Source organism: Cannabis sativa, chromosome 5 (genome assembly GCF_029168945.1).
Source record: "Cannabis sativa cultivar Pink pepper isolate KNU-18-1 chromosome 5, ASM2916894v1, whole genome shotgun sequence".
Lineage (NCBI taxonomy): Eukaryota > Viridiplantae > Streptophyta > Magnoliopsida > Rosales > Cannabaceae > Cannabis > Cannabis sativa.
In genome coordinates, this window is record NC_083605.1 from 39815562 (window position 1) to 39838237 (window position 22676).

Below are 22676 nucleotides of genomic sequence, written 5' to 3' on the forward strand. Positions count from 1 at the left end.
GGCAGTGGAGTTGGGCTAGTATGAGATTATCTTTCAGCCTCGAACAGCGATTAAAGGTTAGGCCTTAGCAGATTTTGTGGTTGAATGTACGGGTAAAGGAGAGAGCACTTCGGAAGCTACATGTGGACGGGTCAGCTACGGATCAGTTGTTAGGCGCAGGAATCGTCCTTGTCACACTTGGGGGCAACACCTGCACGTTGCGGTCAAAGTCAGATTTAAGGCATCCAATAATGAAGCTGAATATGAAGCTCTTATTGCCATCCTAAGACTTGCTCGGGAAATGAAAGCCGAACATGTCAAGATCTGTAGTGATTCACAGTTGGTGGTAAATCATGTATCCGGAGAGTACGAGGGTTGGGGGGAGTAGATGATAGCAAATCTAAGCAAAATACACGATCTGCTTGCATAATTCAAAAGCTATGCTCTCAAGCAAATGCCAAGGGAAGAAAACACAACTGCTGATGCATTAGCTCGACTTGCGAGCAACAACGTAAATGATAAAGCAAATCTGATTCTTATCCTGTTTCTCAAAAAACCTAGTATCATCGGCACAGCAGAGGTTGAAATGATTGATACATCCCCAAACTGGATGACACCAATAGCAGCCTACCTCAACACTGGGGAACTCCCGCATAACAGAAATGAAGTTCAGAAAATGAGGAGAAAGGCTGCACGGTACATCACTATAGAGGGAGTTATGTATAGAAGAGGATTCTCCATGCCACTACTCAGGTGTGTTACACAGGAAGAAGCTGCATGACTTTTGTCAGAAGTACATGATGGATTTTGTGGCAACCACGCAGCCGGGCAGTGTTTATCTAAGAAAATTCTAAGGCAAGGTTATTTCTGCACGTCTCGGACAATGGCAAACAATTTGACAGTCAATCCTTCACTGATTTTTGTGCGAACCATGGGATCATAAAAAGTGTCTCCGCAGTGGCGCATCCCCAAGCAAATAGTCAAGTTGAAGTAGTCAACAAGACACTCAAGGAAACCCTAAAGAAGAAACTTGAAGATGCTAAAGGAAACTAGTTGGAAGAACATCCTCAAGTTCTATGGTCATAACGCACAACTAAGAAAGCAACGACCAGATAGACTCCATTTGCCATGACATATGGATATGTCGCTATGCTGCCCGTAGAACTTGAACTGCCATCACACAGAAGATTAACATGTAGCCAAGAGGCCAATCATGTACTCCTTGCGAAATCACTTGATGAACTTGAAGAGAAACGAACCGCAACAAACTTAAAACTGATAGCCCATCAGCAAAAAGTAGCTTAGTATTTTAACAAACAAGTGAAAGCACGGAAATTCTTCGCGGGAGATATGGTCTTAAGAAGAGTATTTTTGAACACCAAAGACAGTACGACAGATATGCTCGGACAAAACTGGGAAGGACCATATTAGGTGGTCGAAATTCTAGAATCGGGGGGATACAAATTGGGTGAGTATGATGAAAAGATGCAACTCGTTGTAGTACCAAGGTATTGGAACATGGAACATTTAAGAAAATACTACCAATAAAAGTACCAGGTCGGATGACCATATCAAGTACGAAATAAAAAAAAAACATTTGCTCTTAAGTGAATGGCCTTTTGGGCGGACCACGCCCAAAGGTTCAGATAAAATTATCAAGTACTTAGGTCGGATGACCAACTTTGAAAGTACAATTTTTATTTTCTGCAATTTGCTTTGTTTATGCTAAGCTAAACATCAAATCAGATCAGCATAATAGCTTTAATGTAAGTTACTACGGTAACAGACATATTTTCGACCAATACATGAATAAAGATGTTTATTTAAATTCAAATTGAGTCGAGTTCATTAGCATGTTACCAATTTACCATCCAGTGCGTACAAAAGGTTTGGTCATACCCAAAACCCCAAACAGACAAAAAAAAAAGCATACTTGTAAAAAAAAACAAGTGACCAAGAGTCATAAGTCTGCTCGGTCACTTGGGGGCACCTATACATTTGGTAAATATTAAAAAGCAAAACGAACACAATTGCACGACGATTATAAATAGAGGATGAAATTCATTAAGAATAACAAAAGCATTCAAACCCAGGATTAAAGGCTGCCCAGTAAGCTAGTTGTTCAAAAAATGAAAATATATTCCAAGTTTAAAGACCGCTTGGTCGGTCACCTTGTCTTAAAAGAAGGCCTAATTAGCCAAACAGATAAAAAAAGATAGTAAAAGGAAAGCAATTAAACAGTAGGAGTCCCAGGCTCTTTTTATGAGTTAACTGGATTTGAAGGAGCCAGAAGATCGTCATTCTTGGCAGAAGGAGCCTCAACATTCTGATCGATAGGAGAGGTGGAAGTGGTTGTCTCGAGTTCCCAATAGGTCGCCTGAGCAGCACAGTAGTCAAGAAACATGTCTTTAGAAGCGCCCAGATAATCAAAGTTTGCCTTGGGATTGACCTTCCAAAAGTCATAAAATATCTCGAGACCAACTGTCTCTAAGGAATTCACCATCTCCCCGAGCCTCGCCACCTCGGACTTCTGGTTCTTAACCTCAGCCTTGAGTTCCTCCTCCATGGCCTTCTTCTCATCCTCCAACATGCGAAGAAGAGTTTGGAGACCCTCTTTTTTGTCCTGAAGACTGGTAACGTCCCAGGACAAAGAAGCAATATCAGCCTCGAGTGCTCGGTTGAGGACGTCTCCTGTAGTTCCTTAGTCAGCTCGGCAACTTTGGTCTCAGCTGCTAGGAGTTTCTTGTTAACCTCTCCCAGCTCTATCCACACAACCCCAAGTTGAACCCGCGCATCCTCGACATCCTTTTTGGCCTTGTCCACTTCCGTTCGCATTGTGTTGGAAATGGCAAGGTTTTTAGCAGCATACGACTTTGCTTGAGAATAGGCGTATGCCATCTTCAAACTAATCTGTGCAGAAAAAAGGCATTAAAAATCCGAACTAGTCAAGGAAGAATAAAAGAAAATTGTCAGAAAAGACTTACCCGCGAAAGCTCTTTCAAGACTCCTCCCATGACCAGCTTGAGAGACAAGTCATTATCCGCCCCATCCAACTGTTTGTTCACCTCTGAAACCGACGGGCTCACATAGTGGTTGAGCATGTCTCTGCCTCTTTTGGTCTCTGTGTGCAATACCAAAGGTGGGGTAGGAGCCTTAACTTGTTTAGACCCACTTCTGATCAGCTCAGATCCTCCCTTCGCCTGCTTAGGTTCCTTTGAACTCCCTCCTCAAGAACCTTTGGACTTAGTGACTTTCGGGGTAGGAGGGTCCACGGCAGGTTGTTCCCTTGAAAGATTGATGACCTCTCCTACTGGTGCTTTCTCTTTTGATGGAATCTCACCGCCCTAAGACTTCTTGGCCGGAGGGGATAAGCCCGAGCTTCACCCCACTCTCTTCTTCAAGGCCTCAATCATCTTCTGAGACATTTCTAGATGGAATAAAAACAATACAGTTAGAAGAAAGTATAAAATATATGAAGGCGTGATAATTAAGAAAAATAAATGCAAGATGAAGTATTCTGCACGCTGGCAGGAGCATTTGCCCGAACAAGCACAGAAGGGCGTCATCATCCGAAGAGTCTTCCTGCTCCTCCATGACGGCTTCCCCTTTCCTTCTACAGGGGTGGACGACCGAGCAGGTAGATTAGGCTCTTTGATCCGAATAGTATGTTTGATGGGCCTCTGCCCGATCAGGAGGGTTTTCTTCTTCTTGAGTGGCCTATCCTGCTCAGAATATTCCTGAGCATACTGCTTGGCTCCTGCATCACCCTTCAACTTAGCCTCACGCTTGAGCTGAATGAGCTCCTTCTCTTGCTCAGCTCCCTCAGCCTGGCCAGCCCTGGACTTCTTCTTCCTCCCCTTCACAGGCTGAGATATAAAGTCTGTCGGATAAAGCTTGTACTTCACAAAGTTGTCCTCCGAGGTGAACAAAGTGATATTACGAGCAGCATCCGGCAACTAGATCTCTTGAGCCCTGTCCCTAAGTGCCAATGTTAGGGGTGGACGGTTGTATATTGGGATCTATTGAAACCAAGTATAGGTGGTATCCATGCCTTCCACGAAGTAATACTCGTCACAAAACCCCCGATCCTGCTAACATCCTTGTCCACGGTGCCCGTCAGCCACTTGAAGTCTGGCTGAGAGAAGTAGAAGTACCCCGACCTACTTTGCTTACGGGTAGACTCAAAGTCAAGAAACCAGTTGACCTCGTTTGGGGGCGACACACCCCATCCTTGAATGGCGTAGAGGACGAACATGGCAGAAAAATACTTAATGGCCTTGGGAGCGACCTGGGTCACACAAAGGCCAAAATAATCTGGCACCCTCTTGAAGTACGATTGCAAAGGCACCATCACCCCTTGCTTGGTGTTAGCACCCGACCAAGCACAAAACCCTTTTGGCGAGTTACTTGCCCTATGTTTCGAAGAGGGGACATAACACTAAAGTCTGCCCAGGTACCCAACCTTATCCAAGGCCCTCATGCGTGCCTCACTTATTTTGGACAGAGGGCTCAACCATCTGGCACCTAATGTTGGGCTTTGTGCCCTAAATAAAACCCATTTCAATATAATTAGATTTACTTATTAATAAAGATCAGAAATAACATTTTATGTTGCATGGTTCACATAATTTATTTCATGATTATATATATAATGTATGAATTCTATTTAAGTCCAGAACATATGAATTTGTTAATGATTATAGTGTTGTTAGCACAGTGGAATATAATCTTAATTATATGTTCGAAAGTTTATTCCCTGATTTGTCAGCACACTGGATTTAGACTGACATGATTATCAGTGATAGGTATTCTTACACCTTGGATAAGTGTTATGTCCCTTCCAGGGTATTGGCAAAGTTTACCAGTATCGGATGTATAAAGTATACATCGGAAGGGACCGATATTGAACTTTGATTAGATATATTAAAATTTACCATAATATCTATTCAATTCAATATCACCTGTTGATCCTAGATCAAATGATCTTAATCCTGATATGGTTAGGTTCGATCTCAAGAGTATTATACATGTTCTTTGATTTGTTAGTTAGGCCTACTTTTGGGTCAGGGTGATACGTACATTTTGGGAACATGATAGTATAATTAAGTGGGAGCGCTAACATAAATAAGGAGTCTATAACTTCTATAGGAATTGAGAAGTGAAACGTTGATATCCTTCGAGCTTGGCTAAACAGAGATAAATGGTGGAGATCTCATTTCACTTCGCTGAAATATCATTTATACGGAGCTAAGTGTTTTAAGGATAAAATCCAATGAAGGTGTAACGGTAATTTAGTTCCTATTCAATGTAGATCATCTATTAGAGGGTCATTGATCATATTAGGATTATAACAATGGATAACTAATAGTGTATCTATATCGTGGAACATATAGAGCGTTCTATATGACTGAGAGTGCAATTCCAAGTTCTAAGTGTGGATTCAATAAGGAAAATTAATAAGTTAGGGAATTTACTTGGTAAATTCGGTTCAACTTATTGGAAGCTCTGAAATATAGGCCCATGGTCCCCATACTAGTTGAGACCATACTGTTGGGTTTTGTGCCCTAAATAAAACCCATTTCAATATAATCAGATTTACTTATTAATAAAGATCAGAAATAACATTTTATTTTGCATGGTTCACATGATTTATTTCATGATTATATATAAAATGTATGAATTCCATTTAAGTCCACAACATATGACTTTGTTAATGATTATAGTGTTGTCAGCACAGTGGAATATAATCTTAATTATATGTTCGAAAGTTTATTCCCTGATTTGTCAGAACACTGGATTTAGACTGACATGGTATAATCGGCGATAGGTATTCTTACACCTTGGAAAAGTGTTATGTCCTTTCCAGGACATTGGCAAAGTTTGCCAGTATCGGATGCATGGAGTATACATCGGAAGGGACCGATATTGAACTTTGATTAGATATATTAAAATTTACCGTAATATCTATTCAATTCAATATCACCCGTTGATCCTAGATCAAATGATCTTAATCCTGATATGTTTAGGTTCGATCTCAAGAGTACTATACATGTTCTTTGATTTGTTAGTTAAGCCTACTTTTGGGTCAGGGTGATACGTATATTTTGGGAACATGATAGTATTATTGATTGGGAGCGCTAACATAAATATGGAATCTATAACTTCTATAGGAATTTAGAAGTGAAACGATGATATCCTTCGAGCTTCGCTAAACAGAGATAAATGGTGGAGATCTCATTTCACTTCGCTGAAATATCATTTATACGGAGCTAAGTGTTTTAAGGATAAAATACATTGAAGGTGTAACGGTAACTTAGTGCCTATTCAATGTAGATCATCTATTAGAGTGTCATTGATCACGTTAGGATTATAACAATGGATAACTAATGACGTATCTATATCGTGGAACATATAGAGCGTTCTATATGACTGAGAGTGCAATTCCAAGTTCTAAGTGTGGATTCAATAAGGAATTAATAAGTTAGGGAATTTACTTGGGAAATTCGGTTCAACTTATTGGAAGCTCGGTTTATATAGGCCATGGTCCCCATACTAGTTGAGACCATACTTCTTGTAAGACTCAGTTAATTGATTTTAATTAATCAATTATAATTCTAAAGTTAGACTATGTCTACTTTATGAATTTTCACTAAGAAAGGGCGAAATTGTAAAGAAAAGAGATTCTAGGTTTATTTATTAATTAAGAGACTTTATATTTCTAAATTAATAAATATATTAAATGAAAATATTATTTAATAATTATTTTTAAGTTATTAAATAATTAGAATTGGCATTTGAATGGTTAAATTGGAAAATTGGCATTTTTGAGAAAATGGGAATGAAAAATAACAAAATGGAAAGTTGCAAAGTGAGGCCCAATTTCATTATATGGCCACCCACTATGCAATCCCTTTACCATTTATTTTTCCATTATTTTAATGCCATACAATTCTAACCTAAACCTAGAGGGCATTCTATAAATAGAAAGTGTTGGCTTCAGGAAACTCATGACTTTGCATATTGTTCCTTTCAGAAAAAGCCATGCGCCACCCTCTCTCTTTTTTTTCCTCTCTTCAATTTCCAAATTCCTTGAGTGATAGAGTAGTGCCCACACACATAGTGGTATCTCAATCATAGTGTGTAAGACTGTAGGAGAATCCAAACAACAAAGAAGGACAATCAGCATCAAGGAAGGAGAGAAAAAGATCCAGGTTCAGATCTTGATTATGCTCTGCTACAGAAAGGAATCAAGGGCTAGAGATCTGAACAGAAGGAGTCATTATATTTCGCTGCACCCAATGTAAGCTTTACTATTTCTTTAACATATAACTCTGCCAACTGATCCACTGAATAGGTCGTTTTAACTGGCAGAAAATGAGCAGACTTCGTGAATCGATCTACCACAACCCAAATAGAATCGAACAACCATGTGGTTCTAGGCAACCCAACCACAAAGTCCATCGCGATGTCCTCCCACTTCCATTCAGGTAGGGTTAAAGGTTGTAACAACCCTGCTGGTCTTTGATGTTCATCCTTAATCTGCTGACAAGTTCGGCATTTCGATACAAATTCTACCAAATTCTTCTTCATTCCACTCCACCAGAAGTAAGGTTTAAGATCCTGATACATCTTGGTGGTGCCGGGATGCAAGGAATATGGGGTACTATGAGCCTCTTCAATGATTTCATTCCTGACTTCCATACTATTTGGAACGCAAACCCTAGCTTTATACAATAGCATCCCGTTGTCTGACACTGAAAAATCCCTGGCTTGACCAGCTGAAACCTCTTCTCTGATTTTTACCAACTCTGGATCAGTCATCTGAGCAATCTTAATTCTTTCTAACAGATCAGATTGCAGCATCAAGTTGTGAAGCTTGCCTACCACAAACTCAATGCTAGATATTACCATGTCGTCTGGTAACTGAGGTGAGATCTGAATCATGCTAGCTATCTGCCCAGGACCCTTCCTGCTTAAGGCATCGGCCACTACATTGGCCTTCCCAGGGTGATAAAGAATCTCACAATCGTAATCTTTTACTAACTCCAACCAACGCCTCTGTCTCATATTCAAATATTTCTGAGTAAATAAGTATTTGAGACTTTTATGGTCGGTATAAATTTCACACCTTTCCCCATAAAGATAATGCTACCAAATCTTCAAAGCAAATACTACTGCGGCCAACTCTAGGTCATGAAACGGGTATCGCTATTCATAAATTTTCAACTGACGGGAGGCATAAGCGATAACCCGGTCAGCTTGCATCAGTACACACCCCAGACCCTGTCTGGATACATCACAATAAACCACGAACTTTTCTTTGTCAGAAGGCAAAGCTAGCACTGGGGCTGTAATCAACCTCTGTTTCAGCTCCTAAAAGCTAGCCTCACATTTGTCTGACCATATAAATCGCTGATTCTTCTTGGTAAGCTCGGTTAAGGGTGTTGAGATTTTAGAAAAACCCTTCTACAAACCGACTATGATAACCAGCTAGACCCAAGAAACTTCTAATTTCTGTCACTATTTTGGGTCTAGGCCAAGCCCTGACAGATTCTATTTTTCCTGGATCCACCTTGATCCCATCTTTGCTAACAATGTGCCCTAAGAAAGACACCTGAGATAGCTAAAATTCACATTTCTTGAATTTGGCATAAAGCTTGTGTTCCCAAAGCCGTTGCAGAACCATTCGACGATGTACCTCATGCTCTTATTCTGATCGAGAGTACACAAGGATGTCGTTGATAAATACTATTACACAGATATCGAGGAAATCCTTGAATACTCTATTCATCAAGTCCATAAATGTTGCAAGAGCATTGGTTAGTCCAAACGACATAACCAAGAATTCATAATGTCCATACCTAGTACGGAAGGCTGTCTTCGGAATGTCCTCCTCTCGGATTCTCAACTGATGATAGCCCGATCGGAGATCAATCTTGGAGAAGACCGTCTTCCCCTGGAGTTGATCGAAAAGATCATCGATCCTAGGTAATGGATATTTATTCTTAACTGTTAGCTTGTTTAACTCCCGATAGTCGATGCACATTCTCATAGACCCATCCTTCTTCTTGACAAATAATACCGGAGCTCCCCAGGGTGACACACTAGGCCGGATAAACCCTATGTCAAGTAACCCTTGGAGCTAAATTTTCAATTCTTTAAGCTCAGCCAGAGCCATTCTATAAGGAGCCTTGGAGACCGGTTCTACTCCAAGTGCTAAATCTATTATAAAATCAATTTCCCGCTGAGGTGGTAAACCCAGAAGTTCTTCGGGAAATACATCTAGAAATTCCCGAACCACCTTGATATCTTCTGGCCGAACAGAGTCTGGCCGAGTGGTGTCTAACACCACGGCCAGAAACCCTAGGCATCCATCACACAATAATTCCTTAGCTGACAGGGCCGAAATCACTGGGATCCGAGATCCCTAAACCGAACCGACAAAAACAAACGGTTCCTCACCTTCTGGTTGGAAGATTACCATCTTCCTCTTACAGTCAATACTGGTCGAATATTTGGATAAGAAATCCATTCCCAGTATAATATCAACATTTTCTAAACTCATCTCTATTAGGTCAGCACTTAACTCCCTATCGTCAATTCTGATCGGCATAGACCTAATCCACCTTTTGGAGATAACTAACTCTCCGCCAGGTAATAGGGTTCCAAACCCTGATTCATAACTATCATGCGGTCTATCCAATTTACTAAAGATTCTGGCTGCCACATAAGAATGTGTGGCCCCAGAGTCAAACAATACAGAGTAAAAAGAGTTGTTGACCGAGAGCTGACCTGTCACCACTGAAGGGCTGGCTTCTGCATCAGCCTGAGTAATGGCGAACACCCTAGCTGGAGTGGGTCTCGCCGGAGCCTTTGGTGCTTCAGTTCTAAGTTGAGGGCAATCCCTCTTGTAGTGTCCTGGCATGCCACACTGAAAGCACCCCTGCCCTCTACACTCACCCAGATGGTGCCTTTTACAACTGGGGCACTCTGGGTAGGTATATCGGGTCTCAGAACTACCCTGACGACTGCCTCGACCCTGGTTCCCCCGGAACCTCTTGTTCTGACCTGAGCCACCGGTTGCAGTGGATGCTTTCCTTTTCTGGTCCATGGCCGAGCCACTACCTCCCCTGCTATAGCCTGATGCAGGAGGGGTAGGAGCCCCGCCAACCACTGGAGTCCTAGCAGACTCAGTCATACACCCAACTGCGCCCTCGGCTCGCAGTGCCTTTTCCACCATTTCAGCATAGGTGGTTTTGTCGTCTGTAGTAATCATCAGGTCATGTCGAATCTTCGCACTCAGCCCATCCAAGTATTTTTCCTTTTTACTGAAATCAGTTGGCACAATTCCCGAGGCCAACCTCGCCAACCGATCAAACTGTCAGGTGGGTGAACTCTTTTCTCTTGGCACTTCTGACGGCCTCATTGTAGTACTTGGCATTGAAAAGTTCTTGGAACCTTTCCCAGGTCATCATTGTGACATCGTGTATCATGGACACCATGTCCCACCAGACCAATGCATCTTCTTGAAACTGAAAAGTGGCACAGACCACTCTATCATTCCCCGTGACGCCCATGAAATTCAATATCTTGGTGCCTGCTTGCGAAACCTTTCATACAGAGGTTCCATCCGATTCATCGCTATCACTGGTTCGGCCTAGACAACAGGGGCAAGTGCCACTGGAATTTCTGGTACAGACACTGCAGGAGCACCCTGCTGTCTTAATCGATGGATTTCATTATCTTTTTCCTCAATTCTAGCTTGCATTTCTGCAAACTTATTTTCCCAATTCTGGGCTTCCTGGGTAGCTTGGGCAGCCTGGGCAGCCTATGGCAGGTTAGCATCACCCCGGCCACGAGCCCTGCCCCTAGGACCTCTACCTCGGCCCCGAGCATTTGGGGGAAACTGAGCTCCTTGACCTTCATTTGACCCGACCGAATTGCCCTGACTCCTGGTATTTCGCCTGGCGTCCATCTAGTCTGAACAGCCTGTGTAACCAAGAGTTGGCATATCAAATCATGATCAACGAGAGCTTACTAATGCCGCTTATTTGGAAATTAAAAATATGCGCCTATTCTACTATCAAGCTACTAACATGCTTCCTAACAGGCTTTTCTTAAATCATACTATTTAAAATAAACTACTAAAGCAATAAAAGCTTATTGAACAGTAGAACGAGCTAACTGATGATGATGATTGTACATGTCATGACGATCTTCAAAAGAAAACCTCGCGCCTCTGATACCAAATTGTAACACCCTAACTAGCGTAGGCGTGTTGACGTGATTTTAAACGTACTGTGCAGCTCATTGCTAATCAACGAGGTTAATGAAAATCATGATTAATTAAAATTTTGCTATTTAATTAAAACTTATAATATTACATACAAAATATTTCGGAATCCCGTTTACAAAAGTTTACTATTCAATACAAAATATTTGTCGCCTAGCGACTAACTACAAAAGCACTATTGTCCTGAGGATCGTACGCTCCAGGCCTAACCGCCCGACATGTACAATCTTCATCTGCTCGTCCTCACGGTTCCTCAACTTTGGCCTTGCCCTTACCTACACATAAACATAGCACTGTGAGTCGACAGACCCAGTAAGAAAAGCATAAATCATAAAACATACATAAATCCCGGGTTATGATCAGACCCCCATACCCCTGACCACAACCTTAATCCCCGTGTCCCACACGGTACTGAGTCTCGAACGTTCATACGACGATACTTTTGACATATGAACAGCCTATACTCGGTATGCTAGTCATACTCTAGCCGTACCGATGTGTTACAGTATCAGCCTATACTCGGTATATCAGTCATACTCTGAGCATACGGATGTGATACGGTCAAATAGTACAGTACCATCGACCATAATATCAGCCTATACTCGGTACGCTAGTCATACTCTAGCCGTACCGATGTGATACTGTCGGATGGTACAAAGCCAACATACATATCTAATGTAATCTAACAGGCTTCCTAACATGCACGCTAAACATGTAAATACATATGCATACTGTTATACTAATCTTACCTCGATTCCGAATTCAGGTGTGCCGGTCAACCTGAGTGGAATAATCTGCTCGGCGAATTACAGGCTCCTAAATCATAATAATCACAACACTGATAAGTGATACGCTAAATCACTTCTCGGGGACTTAAACTTGAAACTAAAAGTTTCCCTATCGATAAACCACATGGCAATACCCTAAATAACACAAAAATGGGAAAAACTAGGGTTCCCAAATTTGCCCCCAATCGGTAGACCGGTTCCTCAACCGAAATTCCAGTTCCTACAGGCCTCTCTGAACCGGAATTCTGGTTCAGTGCAGGAAACACTAAAAATTCCATATCTTAACCAATTCAACCCCAATCCACTCCAAACTTTCCAGACCTGTTCTAAACATCCTAAAGGTCAATAACAAAGCAATAAAACACAGCTTCATGCACCATTATAAAAATCAGTATTGATGAGTCAAGCTTGAGTTCAAAAACTCAAAGCTTGCTCATCCCACAAACTAGCTATCAAAACCTGCTCAATTCACCATATATAACCATAATATAACACCAGAAAACAAACCCAAACACAAACAACAACCACAGCAGCTAATTCATCATTTTACCATAAAAACCAAAGTTTTGAGTTTAAAGCTTTACACATGGTTAAATCCAACTAACAACAAAACTAGCTTGAATCCACATAAAAACTCATAACTAAACCTCTGAATATAACAACAAACAACTACAACAACCACAACACCAAAATCACCAAGCATGCAACCATTTTCTTTTTCTTAAAACTCAAGAAACTTAAGAGAAAGCTACAAGGATCTTACAAAGAACTTGAGATCACAATTCCTTGCTAAAACCAGCTTGAAAATGCAGAGAAATCAACCAAAACCTAGCTGCCTCTAGGTGGGTTCGAAAGAGAGAGGAAGACTTGAGAGAAAATGGAATTTTTGCTTTCTTTTTCCAATTTTAATAAAAATGAATAATAAAATGGTTCTTACTTAATTACCTCAGCCAAATACCACCAATACAAGCGGAATAAAAACACAACTAAGTCCACTAAAGGACAAAATACAAATGGGGCAAAATGACCATTTTGCCCCTCCACACAAAAATAACATAAAAGGGGTACTAAGGGTATTTTGGGAAATTCTAAATTCCCGACCAATCCCGACATTCCTAATTTCTAAATAAACCGTCCCACTATACTAAAATATTAATTTGTGATTCTACTGAGCCATACACCGCGTTCCATGTTGCCGGGCACCGAAAATGCAAGATTATGAAATTTCACTATATAACATATAAAATGCATTCGGAATTCAAATAAAACATCATAAATAATTATTTAAATATCAATAAATAATTTTCATAATTAAACCCTAATTATCTGCTAATTTCTAAATTTAAACTGAGCGGTCTTTACAACATATGTTCTGGACTTAATAGAATTTATACATTAAATATAATCATGAAACAAATCATGTCAACCATGCAACATAGAATGCGATTTATGATCTTTATTAATTAGTAAATCTGATCATATTGAAATGGGTTTTATTTAGGGCACAAAACCCAACAAACTCCCACTTGCACTAACATAAAACAAAAAGTGCATTTCAAATAATCTCAACACCTTGATATCCAGATCAAGTGTAGTATGTAGTATACTGTCCATAATAGGATCTGACAAGTTGTATTCAATATAACCTTTCCTCCACCATTACATTTCCTTAATCACAAAATCCTTAAAATTGTGAAATTCCTCTCTATATGTCTACTCCTCTAGGGATACTGGATTCTTTACTTTTTGGCAACTACTTTTGCGTTAGTGAGGAAGTAACACTAGTAGTTAATAAATGTTGGAACAATGCAAAAATGTATAGAACTTTCCTTAGACTGAATAAGTATCTTTCCTGTAACTTTAACATTCAGTCTCTCTGGTAGGCTTAGAGACTTCAGATAGGTTTTTACACTTCTCCAAAATCACTACTCCACCCCCAGAGTATTACCATCTCATCAGCAGACTTTCTAGCACTAAGGCAAGTCTAAAAATCTGATTTGGTGTAGTTTTAAAGTATTAAATACACTCTTATCGACTAACATATAGTTCCTCTTTTTAATCTTAAGATTCACTTGATTGTCTTCCAATGCTCCTTTCCTTGATTAATTTGATACTTACTCATTACTCCCACTCAACAGCAGGTGTCTGGTCTAATGCATAGGAAAGCATATCTGAGACCTCTCACTGTTGATCCTAAGGAATTATTTCATTGGCCTTTATCTTTTCTAGAATAGTTAAAACTTTTCTTTAGATAAAAGAAATCTATATCTAGAAGTCGAAAAGCTTCTATAGATTTAGCCACTAGAAAAATAATGCTCCAGCATCTTACTAAAGTAAGTTGCTTGCACTAGAGTAAGTAAATTACCAGGTGATTACAGTGCAAAATTTACATATATTTATATGTTATTTGGCTGAAAAAAATACAATTAAATTATTTATTTTTATGAGCTTAATTGCATAAATTATTTTATTTAGAAATATTTAATTTAATCTAATATTATGTTAATTTTCAAATTTAGTGCATAAATTGGTAAAAGATGAAATAGAGGATAGCAACTCCAAATGAAGATTGGCCCAAATCATATCCATCATATCATATGGACTGTGTGGGAAGCCTCAATTAATATGATGTCAATAATAGTTTAAAAAGTTCAAACTGGGCTTGAGGAAATTAATTGGGCTTTACTATTCTTCACTTGGTAACTCTCTTTAATAGAAAGTGGCGTGAGAAGCTCATCATCATCAACATTTACATATCAATTACGTGGCCAATCATTCTCCTTCCATCAATTCCCCACTTCAGCTTTGTCCACCACTTGCGGCCCAACTAGAAGCTGACTGAACCAATCTAGGCCAACCAACTCTACCACTCTTCACCAAATTCTCAGCACTTTGTGCCATGTTCTCCATTATATGGTACACTAAAATACCATTTTGGAGAGCAAAGTTTCACTATAAATTGCACCATTTTGCATTGTAAAGGCATCAGATTTTAGAGGAGAGAAATATATTTTCTCATCTTGTTCTCTCTTATTACTATTTTATTTTACTTATTTTAGTGACAAAGATGAGTGAACTATTTTAGAAATATTGGTGAGGTTTGAGTGTAGCTTTTGTAATTCTTATTTCTATTATTGATATTGATTCTTTTGTGCTTCATCTCCATATCTCATTTATAAATTGTTCTTCATCTTCTAATTTTTCTTCCAAAGTTAATAGTATCTTTTATATAAGTTCAGTCATGTTTTTCTTATGTAAGTTAGGCTATTAATTATTTTGGTATATTTATTATATTGTATGTCGTTTACTGCATTCTGCCAATAGCGGTATTTTGTCGATTTATGATACATAATATGATATGCTCTTAAGTTAGAAGTGATGTTCAATTTATGCGAGATTAATTAATTTGTGTTTTTAATATATATATATCTTCCCGTTGTAATTAATAGTGTAGAATTGCAACTACGTTCTAAATTAATATCTGTATTAGAATAGGATTTGCATAACTATATTTCTACCTTACCAAACTCTTTATCTGATCACACCCTTTCACTCATCATTTTATTATTTTTACGTCATTCACATTTCTATCATTTTCTATTTATACTAATCTTTAGTGGTAATTTACCTCCCTGTGGATACGACATATAGCTCGTTTACTACCGCGACCGCAGGAACAGGAAGTTTTGTTAAGTCCATTGAATAGACTTACTAATGAAATCTCCTTTCTTGTCCTTGTAATAGAAAACTTTTGGTTGTTCCATATGAATGACCATAGTTCTCTTGGCTTTCTTCTTAGTTTCTTATTCTGACAATCCATTACTTGTTTAAACTAACAATGGATTTTCATCACAAGTGTCTTCCAAGTCATAACAGGGTGAGTTCCTTGAAACTCTCCCACTACCACAAGTTACCGTGACTTTTGGTCTAAGAACACTAAATGGTATTGACCTCTTTCAGTTGTGTCAAGACAACAGAGGCAGTGAGACCATCTTATACTAAATAAGATGATAGAACACTTTTGGAATCAAGAAAAAATATCTCATTTATTGGCTACTTTGTTTTCAGACTTAGTCATTTTCTTAGAAAAGTAGTATTTGTTAAAACAAATACTTTCTTATCTAATGATTATGGGATTGTCCACCCCATTCTAGCAACCTTAACTCTAAGTATAATTTACCTATAGTAAGCATATACAAGTAGCAGATTTCTAAGATCGAGGATTTATATCATTTCGAGATAGAATATCGGGAATATAGTCATCTGTGCCATTCAATTTCATAAAATAAAATAGAATGACATCATAAGCAGATTGTAACACCCTAACTATCTTAGGCGTATTACGTGAATTTTTAAACGTACTGTGCAGCTCGTTGCTAATCAACGAGGTTTACGGAAAAACGTGATTAATTAAAATTTTGCTTTTTCATTAAACTTATAAACCATTTTACAAAAGTCTCGGGATCCCGATTTATAAAATCATTTACAAACGTTTTTACTGTTTAACTATTACATCAAAATAAAAGTCGTCTAACGACAGTTACAAAAATCTCAGCCTTGCTGTCCCGAGGATCGTACGCTCCAGGCCTAACCGCCCCGACATGTACAATCTCATAAGCTCGCTCACGGTCCATCAGCTACAGCCTTGCCTTTACCTACACATGAACATAAACTGTGAGTCGACAGACTCAGTAAGAAAAGCATAATAATATCATACATAACCAACTGCCGTGTCCAACACGATACTGAGTCCCGCTACTGCCATGTCCAACATGGTACTGAGCTACTACTGCCATGTCCAACATGGTACTGAGTTTTGAACGTTCAGGGGACGGTACTATTGACAAGTATCCTCCTGATCGGTCGAACCGGTCATACTCCGGCTGCTGGTCATACTCCAGCCTGTACCGACGGGATAGGTCAATAGCACTGAACCACCAACCAAGTGTCGGCCCGATCGGTCGAACCGGCCATACTCCGGCCGGGTCATACTCCGGCTCGTCTGCAGACGTGACGGGGTTGGGTGGTTCGAAGCCTAAATACATATCTAATGTAATCTAGCAGGCTTCCTACATGCACGCTAAACATGTAATCTACATATGCATCTTGTTATACTAATCTTACACGGATTCCGATTTCGGGTGTGCCGTCAACCCGACCGGAATCGAAGCCGAGCGCGGATTGCGGCTCCTAAACCATAAAAATCACAACGCTATAAGTGACACGCTAAATCACTTCCCGGGGACTAAAACTCGAAACTAAAAGTTTCCCTATCGATAAAAAGCATGGCAATACCCCTAAAAACCCAAAAACGAGGAAAACTAGGGTTCAGAAAAATCCCCCAACCGGTAGACCGGTTGCCCAACCGGAATTCCGGTTCTGGGAATTACTGAACCCCCATCCGGAATTCCGGATGCACAACCGGAATTCCGGTTCCTCGCAGGCAGCAACCATAAAATTTCATAACTCGACCAATTTAACCCCAATTGGTCCCAAACTTTCCTGACCTGCTCTATATGTCCCAAATAACATATCCAAGGCATCAAACCTACCCAGAAACCACAGACACAAAATTTGCCATTGGAGCTCAAGCTTTGAGTTCCAAACTCAAGCTTGAGCAAATCCACCTAACATGCATCCAAACCTATTTAAACCTACTCAACTAAGCATAAAAACACCTCTGAAAACTAATAGAAACAACAGCAACATCACAGAACATATTCACAACATTTTCCTTCAAAAAAATCATATTTTTGCAAAGAAAACTCAAGGCTTTAACAATCCAACCTACATGCTTCTAACATAGCTTAATTCATTTCAATTTAACATGCTTACACCACAGCAATTAACCACAGAATCACAGCAACAACAATATATCCAAAACATGCATGCATTTCATTAAATTTACTTAAAACTCAAGAAAACACAAAAGGAAGTTCTAAGAGATCACACCTTGATTAGATTACACAAAGATGAGATGGAAATCACAAGAATTGGAGGAGAAAAATCCCTGCCCTAGCAGCCAAGCCTTGGCCGAAAAGAGGGAGAAGGAGAGAGCTTTGAGTGTTTGAAATTTCTTAATTTTTTTGACTAAGTGTTGAATGCTTGAGAAAAGAGGAATATAAATCACATTTATTCATTTATTTCAGCCATGTATAATAAAAATAAACATTTATTTTTCCATCTCATAAAGCCACAAAAGACAAAACACTAATGGGGCAAAAAGACCAATTTGCCCCTTTACCATAAAATCACATAAAACACACTAAAGGGGTATTTTGGGAAATTCTAAATTCCCGGCCATTCCCGACATTCCCAATGTCTAAAACCCGTCCCCAAATACTAACATACTAAGTTGTGATTTCTACTGAGCCAAACGCCGAGTTCCAAAATACCGGACACCGGAAATGCGAAATATAAAAGCTACTGATGACATAATCATGCATTTCTGAATCCCATAAATAACAGTAATAAATTATTTAAATAGCTATAAATAATTCCATGATTAAACATAAACAACTGCTAATTTCCAAATTAACTAAGCGGGCTTTACAACTATTCCCCCCTTAAAAGGATTTCGTCCCCGAAATCTAACCTGAATAACTCTGGAAATTGAGCTCTCATATCTGACTCTAGCTCCCAGGTGGCTTCTTCCACCTTGCTGGTTCTCCAGAGAACCTTGACCAATGCTATGGTCTTATTCCGAAGGACTTTATCCTTTCTATCCAGGATCTGCACTGGCTGTTCCTCATATGACATGTCCGGCCGAAGCCGAAGACTCTCATAACTGAGTATATGAGAGGGGTCTGAAACGTATTTTCTCAACATTGAGACATGGAATACGTTGTGCACTGCTGATAAGGCTGGAGGCAATGCTAACCGATATGCCACTTGACCTATCTTCTCGAGAATCTCGAAAGGTCCTGTAAACCTAGGGCATAACTTGCCTCTTTTCCCGAAACGTTTAATCCCCTTCATCGGAGATACTCGCAAAAACACATGGTCCCCTACTCGGAACTCAACATCTCTACGTTTCGGATCTGCGTAACTCTTCTGTCTGCTCTGTGAGGCAAGCATTCTAGCTTTTATTTTCTCTATTGCCTCATTGGTCCGCTGAACTGACTCTGGACCTAAATACTTCCTCTCCCCTGTCTCATCCCAGTGGATAGGGGATCTGCACTTCCTACCGTACAACAGTTCATAGGGAGCCATCCCTATCGTACTCTGATAACTGTTGTTGTAAGAGAACTCTATCAACGGTAGATATTTACTCCATGAACCCTCAAAGTCCATAACACAGGCTCTCAGCATATCCTCCAATATCTGAATTGTCCTTTCGGACTGACCATCTGTCTGAGGATGAAATGCTGTACTGAATTTTAGCTTCGTACCCATTGCCCGTTGCAAACTCTGCCAAAATTTGGAGGTGAATTTCGGATCCCTGTCCGAAACTATAGACTTCGGTACCCCGTGAAGTCTCACTATCTCCCTGACATATAACTCTGCCAACTGATCCACTGTAAATGTTGTTCTGACCGGCAGAAAATGAGCAGATTTCGTAAATCGGTCCACCACTACCCAGATGGAATCATACAAACCCGTGGTCCTAGGTAACCCGACCATAAAATCCATCGTAATATCCTCCCATTTCCATTCTGGTAGGGTTAGAGGCTGCAACAACCCTGCTGGTCTCTGATGTTCAGCCTTGATCTGCTGACAAGTGAGGCATCTTGATACGAATTCTACCAAATTCTTCTTCATACCGTTCCACCAGAAGTACGGTTTCAAATCTTGGTACATCTTAGTGGTGCCGGGATGCAGAGAATATGGAGTAGAATGAGCCTCCTCAAAGATCTCGTTTCTCAATTCCACACTGTTCGGAACACAAACCCTGGCTTTATACAAAAGCATCCCACTATCTGACACTGAAAAGTCTTTGGCTTGACCAGCCAATACCTCATCTCGGATTTTCACTAACTCCGGATCTGTCATCTGAGCGACTTTTATTCTTTCTAATAGATCAGATTGCAGCGTTAAGTTTTGAAGCTGACCTATCACAAACTCAATGCTGGATCTAACCATATCCTCTGCTAGCTGAGGTGAGATCTGAACCATGCTAGCTACTTGCCCGGGTCCCTTTCTGCTCAGGGCATCAGCCACTACATTGGCTTTTCCGGGATGATAGAGGATCTCGCAATCGTAGTCCTTCACTAATTCCAACCAACGCCTTTGTCTCATGTTCAAATCTTTCTGAGTAAAGAAATACTTGAGACTCTTATGGTCGGTGTAGATCTCGCACTTCTCCCCATACAGGTAATGCCGCCAAATCTTCAGTGCAAAAACCACTGCGGCCAATTCTAAATCATGAGTCGGGTATCGCTGTTCATAATCCTTTAACTGACGGGAGGCATAAGCGATAACCCGATCGGCTTGCATCAATACGCACCCCAAACCCTGTTTGGATGCGTCACGATGAGACTACGAACTTCTCCTTGTCCGAAGGCAAAGCTAGTACCGGAGCGAGTAATCAACCTCCGTTTCGGCTCCCCGAAAACTAGCTTCGCATTTATCTGACCAGATAAATCGCTGATTCTTCTTTGTAAGCTCGGTTAGGGGCATTGAAATTTTGGAGAACCCCTCCACGAACCTACGGTAGTACCTAGCTAATCCCAAGAAGCTTCTGATCTCTGTCACTGTCTTCGGTTTCGGCCAATCCCTGACGGATTCAATCTTCCCGGGATCCACCTTGATCCCATCTTTACCCACAATGTGCCCTAGGAAGGACACCTGAGACAACCAGAACTCACATTTCTTGAACTTGGCGTAGAGCTTATGTTCTCGAAGCCGTTGCAATACCATCTGAAGATGTAACTCATGCTCCTCTTCTGATTGAGAGTACACGAGGATGTCGTCGATAAACACAATCACACAAATATCGAGGAAATCCTTGAATACTCTATTCATCAGGTCCATGAATGCTGCAGGAGCATTGGTTAGTCCGAATGACATAACCAGAAACTCGTAGTGTCCATACCTAGTGCGGAAAGCCGTCTTCGGAATGTCCTCCTCTCGGATTCTCACCTGATGATAACCCGAACGGAGATCAATCTTAGAAAAGACCGTCTTCCCCTGAAGCTGATCGAACAAGTCATCGATTCTAGGTAGTGGATATTTATTCTTCACAGTCAACTTGTTCAGCTCTCTGTAGTCGATGCACATCCTCATAGATCCATCCTTTTTCTTGACGAACAAAACCGGGGCTCCCCAAGGTGACACACTGGGCCGAATGAACCCTATGTCAAGCAACCCTTGGAGCTGAATCTTTAATTCCTTAAGTTCAGCTGGAGCCATCCTATACGGGGCTTTGGAAACCGGATCCACCCCTGGTGCCAAGTCAATCACGAAGTCAATCTCCCGCTGAGGTGGTAACCCTGGAAGTTCTTCGGGAAAGACGTCCAAAAATTCCCGAACTACTCTGATGTCCTCTGGCCGAATGGTGTCTGGCCGAGTGGTGTCCACCACCACGGCCAGAAACCCTAAGCACCCACCGTGCAATAATTCTCTCGCTGACATAGCCGAGATCACCGGGATCCGAGATCCCTGAACCGAACCCACAAACACGAACGGTTCTTCACTTTCCGGTTGGAAGACCACCATCTTCCTCTTACAGTCAATGCTCGCCGAATATTTAGATAGGAAATCCATTCCTAAAATAATATCGAATTCGACTAAGCTCATCTCTATCAGATCAGCGCTTAACTCTCTACCATCTATCCTGATCGGCATAGACCTAATCCACCTATTGGAGATAACCAATTCTCCGCCAGGTAACAGGGTTCCAAACCCTGATTCATATCTATCATAGGGTCTACCCAACTTACTAAAGACTCTGGCCGCCACATAAGAGTGTGTAGCCCCGTAATCAAACGACCGAATAAAGCGAGTTGTTAATGAAAAGCCGACTGTGACTGCGATGGGCCGGCATCCGCATCGGCTGCGTGATAGCGAACACCACAGGCCGGAGTGGGTATCGCCGGAGCTCTCGGTGCCTCTGGCGGAGGGCGGGGACATTCCCTCTTGAAGTGTCCGGGCATGCCACAATGAAAGCATCCCGTCCCCTAGCACTCACCCCGATGATGCCTCTTGCGGCTAGGGCACTCGGGATAGGAGAATCGGGTCTCATTACCACCGGGACGACTCCTGCGTTCGGTTCCCCGGAACCTCTTGTTCGACTCGAGCCGCCGAGCCGGTGGGTGCCCTCTTCCTCTGATCAATGGCCGAACCACTACTCCCCCTGCTATAGCCTGATGCAGGAGGGGTAGGAGCTCCGCCACTAACCGGAGTACTAGCTGACTCTGACATGCACCCCACTGCGCCCACAGCTCGCAGTGCCTTCACCACCATCTGAGCATAGGTGGTGCTGTCGTCGGTGGTAATCATCAGGTCATGCCTGATCTTGGGATTCAACCCGTCCAGATACTTCTCCTTTCTGCTGAAGTCGGTCGGCACAATTCCCGAGGCTAACCTCGCCAACCGATCAAACTGAGTAGTATACTCAGTGACGCTCATGTTCTCCCGCTGGGTCAGGTGAACGAACTCTTTCCTCTTGGCGCTTC